Genomic DNA, 5,863 nt, shown 5'->3' on the forward strand with positions numbered 1-5,863 from the left:
AAAATGTAGGGATCGTGTCTGTAAAATTTCATTATTTTTTGACGTCGTTTTTATTTTATTATATTTTGTAAAGATGAAAAATAAAGAAAATCATAAAAATAGAATACTCATGAAAAAGTGGTGCTTCTTGTTGCATTAATTCATAAAAATCATATATTAATTTTACAATGTAAAACATAAATAAAAATGTAAATTTTGAACACATCTCGGCCCTGGAGCTAGACACTGGGTGCTCCACTACGCGGGTAAGGGGCATTTTGACAATGTGCTAGTTTTTTTTGCCATTTTTTTAGGACAATTTTTCTTGGCATCCCTAGAAAAATGTGAGGATCGTTCTTGGGAAATTTCATTGTTTTTTGACGTCGTTTTTATTTTATTATATTTTGTAAAGACGAAAAATGAATGAAATCATAAAAAAATTAAATATTCATCAAAAAATGGTGCCGCTTGTTGCATTAATTCTAAAAAATCATATATTAATTTTAGAATGTAAAACATAAATAAGAATGTAAATTTTTAACGCATCTCGGCCCCTAGGCGCCCCACTACGCGGGGCGGGGGCTTTTTGACAACGATTTACTGTTGTTGTCATTTTTTGGGGCCATTTTTTTCTGCCACACCTAGAAAAATGTAAGGACTGTGTCTGTAAAATTTCTTTATCTTTTGATGCCGTTTTTATTTTATTATATTTTTTAAAGATGAAAATTAAGAAAATCATAAAAAATAGAATATTCATCAAAAAATGGTGCCAGTTATTGCGTTAATTCCTAAAAATTATATATTAATTTTAGACTGTAAAAAATAAATAAGAATGTAAATTTTACCCCATCTCGGCCCCAGAGCAGGCGCCTAGGAGCCCTATTACGCGGGCCAGAGACTTTTTGACAGCGTTTTACTTTTGTTGTCATTTTTAGAGGCCATTTTTTTCTGGGACGCCTAGAAAAATGTAAGGATCATGTCTGTAAAATTTCATTATTTTTTGACGCCGTTTTTTATTATTATATTTTTTAAAGGTGAAAAATTAAGAAAATCATAAAAAAGAGAATATTCATCAAAAAGTGGTGCTGTTTGTTGCATTAATTCATAAAATTTATATATTAATTTTAGAATGTAAAGAATAAATAAAAATGTAAATTTTTGATACATCCCAGCCCCAGAGCTGGCCACTGACCCCTCCACGACGCTAGTCAGGGGCATTTTGACAGCATTTTACTTTTTTTTGTAATATTTTAGGACATTTTTTCCAGCCATCCCTAGAAAAATGTAAGGACCATATATGCAAAATTTCATTTTGTTTGACATCTTTTTTATTTTATTATATTTTTTAAAGGCAAAAAATAAAGGAAATACTAAAAAATAAAATATTCATCAAGAAATGGCGCCACTTGTTTCATTAATTCATAAAAATCATATATTAAATTTAGAATGTAAAAGATAAATAAAATTATAAATTTTTAACCCATCCCAGCCCCTGAGCTCGCCCCTGGGCGCCCCACTACGCGAGCCGGGGGCTTTTTGATAGCGTTTTACATTTGTTGTCATTTTTTGAGGCCATTTTTTTTCTGGCACGCCTAGAAAAATGTAATGATCATGTCTGTAAAATTTCATTATTTGTTGACGTCATTTTCATTTTATTATATTTTTTAAAGATGAAATATAAAGAAAATCAGAAAAAATAGAATATTCATCAAAAAGTGGTGCTGCTTGCTGCATTAATTCATAAAAATAATCTATTAATTTTAGAATGCAAACCATAAATAAAAATGTAAATTTTTGAACGATCCTGGCCCGGGGAGTGGCCACTGGGCGCTCCACTACGCGGGTTATGGGCTTTTTGACAGCGCTTTACTTTTTTTTGTCATTTTTTGAAGCCATTTTTTTTTTTCTGGAATCCCTAGAAAAATGTAAGTATCGTGACTACAAGATTTCATTGTTTTTTGACGTCGTTTTTATTTTATTATATTTTTTAAAGATGAAAAATAAAGAAAATCATAAAAAATAGAATATTCATCACAAAATGGTGCCTCTTGTTGCACTAATTCTTAAAAATCATATATTAATTTTAGAATGCAGAACATAAATAAAAATATAAATTTTTGACCCGTCCTGGCCTCTAAGCTTGCCCTTGGGCGCCCCACTACGCGCGCTGGGGGCTTTTCGATTGCGTTTTACTTTTTTTGTCATTTTTTTAGGCCATTTTGTTCTGGCATACCTAGAAATTAGTAAGGATCATGTATGCAAAATTTTATTATTTTTTGACGTCGTTTTTATTTTATTATATTTTTGAAAGATGAAAAATAAAGAAAATTATAAAAAATAAAATACTTATCACAAAATGGTGCCGCTAGATGCATAAAAATACACCCTAAATACTGCTTTTAATTTATATAATATTAAAATATTTAAGCTTTAATTAAACAATTCCATTATTTTTATTCATAATATTTTTAATTGGAATTTGTCTAGTTTTTACTTAATTATTTACAGATGAAAGCATTGTAAAAAGCTACACAAGAAGAAGCCATGAAAGCCATATTTTTAAGCCTTTCAGCCGAGCCACATGAGCCAGAGGGAGAGCCACGCCAGCCGAGTCGAGCCACTGTCTTTTCCCTCCGCGTGGGCCCCAGTCCTTCCTCGCTTCCCGACTCTTCCTCGCGCGCATCACCAGTACGCCTTCTCTTAGCGCGCGCGTTTCTTCCACGCAGGCATCAGCGAGCGTCCAACTCCTCAGCAGCGTAAGTACCGCGTCTGCAGCCATCAGCCTGGCTTCCTCTCCACGTGTGACAGATGTCTTCTGCAGACCCCGCGCCTGCTCACGCCAGCACACTTCCTCCACTCCGAGCGCGACACGTTGTGCGTTTTCTCCTCACTGCAATTCAAGCTTCGACACGTGTCCCTCCTGTGCTGAATCTGAATTCCTGCCCCAAAAATCAGAGTAAATTACCAGATTTCTTCCCCAAATCAAATGTATGATTTCTCTTAATTTATGTGTAATTTTATTTTGTTTCCTTTTCTTTTGTAATTTTCCAGTTTTACTATTTATTTCCTTATTTGACAAGCAACCTCTGAACACTATAAATAGCGGGGTTGGCCTAAGGTTTGAGAAAGCTTTTAATATTCAGTTTTCTGTCGTCTTGCTGTCACTCTCATATTTTCTTTCTAGAACTTGTGAGAATGTTTTGCAAGCTAGGCTAGAGTTCCCTTGGTGAGGTTAGAGATGAACTTATGTTGAGTGACCCAATTCAGAGTTTTGATTCCTTGTGCTGTAAAGTTCAACATCTGAATGAATTAAATCTCATCTATTTTTCTATTACTTTTCAAAATATTGCGTGCCAATTTTTATATAAGTTCAGTCACGCTTTTCTTATGTAATTCTGTCACGCATTATTTTGTTATTCAAATTATTTTGCAAATTATCTTTTACTGTAATATTGTCAAATTGATATATTGTCGATTTTAGATAACTTGTAATAATAATATTTCCGGAGTCAACATAGAGATTTAATTTATTCGATTCTTTTATTTTGTGAATCAAAACTGGAATTGGTGAACAAAATATTAGGGATTCTCGACACCTTACCATTTTTACTATTAAATTTTCTTCATACAAATTTCCTCCTTTTTATTTTATTTGCAACAAAATCTCAAAAACTCTTCTTTTTCTTTAATTCACTTTTCTCTAACGCTCTTATTCTGTTAGTCTTTCTTGTTATTTTGTTATCTCTCCGTGGATACGACCGCCCTTCTGTGCTACAATTGACTGCTTGTGAACATCACTTTTGGGCGTTAGTCAAATTTTGGCGCCGTTGCCGGGGAGGTGCTACTAACAAGAGCGATCAGTAGATTTTGAGCCAAAGAGGTAAGTACATATTCTCTGTATTTTTATTTTACTTTGTTTATTTTTCTTTGGTTTGCGTGATCTGTTTCTTAACTCACAAAAAAAACTTTGTTTACTGTCTTTCTGTTTCTGTTTCTTTTCTTTGTCTTTTATTTTATTCTTTTAGTTTGTTAGCATTTTCTCTTTATTAAAAATTTGATTTAAAAAAGAAACTTCCTTTGGTTTCCGTGATTTGATTGTTAGCCTATATATATGTATATTAAAAAAAAAAACTTGCGTTTGCTGTATTCCTTTCTTTCTTACTTTGCAAAGTTCTTACGTTCTTCATTTTTTTTTTAATTTCCGTATTCTTGTTTTTTTTTAAAAAAAATCTCACACTTTTAGGATTTGTTTTTATTGATAATTTTATTTTCCCTTTTAGTTTTAAAATTGATTGTGATTTGATTTTGTAATCTTTTATTTTTTTTATATAAATTAGAATTTTATTTTGTTTCCCTATTTGTATTATTTAATTGTTAATTATTATATTGTTGCCTAATTTAGTTTTTCCTTTTTTAGTTTTCATTAATTCATAGGATTGTAATTAGAATTGTAATTAATTGACTATTCTTAATCTAGAAATTTCATAATTTGGTAGATTTAGGCTTTTGACTTTAGGAATAGTTCTCATTAATTAGATTACATTTCATAATTTACTCAATAAAATTTAATAATTGATTTTGAGAATAATTGTGTGGTTACGTGGAAAGTATAATCTGAGAGAGTTCTATCTAGGAAAGTTGGTACTTAAGTGGGCCTCACCCCACCAATCTTTCCTGGGAACGTTGCTCTGTCTAAGAGACTATTCATTGAGCCAAGAGCTATAGTCTTTCCTGGGAGCACTCTCGGTGGTTACGATTTACGTTGCTATATAATTATTTTCTTTTGTTTTGATTAAAAATTAAAAAAAAACAAAAAAAAACAAAAAAAATATTAAAAAAGGGCCGCTTAGGGTGAATGCATCAGTATAGAGACGAGCTAGGGAGATTCGCTCAACGTCTAAACCTAGAAACCCCTAGTGAAATTCTATCCGACTCGTCTTCTACGCCTCCGTCTTCACACTCGTCGTTGGAATTTGCATTTGAAAATTTATTCGCAATGGCACAACATGAGGAAGTTCAGCAGAGGACGTTGCAAGATTACCTGCACCCAACGCGCACGGCCACCCCATCTTGCATCATGTTCCCACAGAATGAATTGCCTACGGATTTCAAGCCGGGCATGATTGCACTTCTCTCAACTTTTCATGGGTTAGAGAATGAGAACCCATATGTACACATCCGGGAGTTTGAAGAGGTGGTGGCCACCTTTCACAGCCGTGCTGAGGCCACAAATACCATCAGATTAAAGTTTTTCCCTTTCTTTCTGAAGGACAAGGCCAAAAGCTGGTTGTATTCTCTTAGGCCCAAGTCTATTGGTACGTGGGAAGAAATGATGACAACATTCTTCAACAAGTATTTCCCACACCATAAGACTAATAATTTGAAACGACAGATCTCGAATTTCGCTCAGAAGGAAAACAAAACTCTCTATGAAGCTTGAGAGCGTTTTAAGGATCTGTTAAATTTGTGTCCCCACCATGGATATGAAAGTTGGCGCCTCGTAAGTTATTTCTATGATGGACTCACAATCCGAGAGCGCCAATTTGTCGAGATGATGTGCAATGGAGATTTTCTCCAGAAGGATCCTGACGAAGCTATTGAGTACCTGAATGAGTTAGCTGAGAAAGCTCATACTTGGACTGGACTGAGTGCTACTGAGAGCACCAGTAGGTCCCGACCAGTTGGAGTTTATCAATTAAGGGAAGAGGACAGCCTCAAGGCCCAAGTTGAAGCTTTGACGAAGCAAATCGAGGCCCTTAAAAGTAAAGATAGTAAAGGACCCCACATGGTGGCAAGGACAGAGGCACATGAGCCTTGTTTCGTTTGTGGTGGAATGGGCCATTTGGCTCAAGATTGTCTCACTTTTGGTGAAATGAGAGGGGTA

General features: G+C 34.1%; 1 non-coding gene across 1 annotated transcript; it reads right to left on the reverse strand.

Annotated features, from left to right (window-relative positions):
* Nucleotides 1-5,356: 5,356 nt before the first annotated feature.
* On the reverse strand, nucleotides 5,357-5,463 carry LOC112092898. The gene has a single exon (XR_002902807.1). It is a non-coding gene; the product is annotated as a small nucleolar RNA R71 (small nucleolar RNA).
* Between the last annotated feature and the right edge of the window lie 400 nt (nucleotides 5,464-5,863).

Source organism: Morus notabilis, unplaced genomic scaffold, assembly GCF_000414095.1.
Source record: "Morus notabilis unplaced genomic scaffold, ASM41409v2 Scaffold358, whole genome shotgun sequence".
NCBI classification, from domain to species: domain Eukaryota; kingdom Viridiplantae; phylum Streptophyta; class Magnoliopsida; order Rosales; family Moraceae; genus Morus; species Morus notabilis.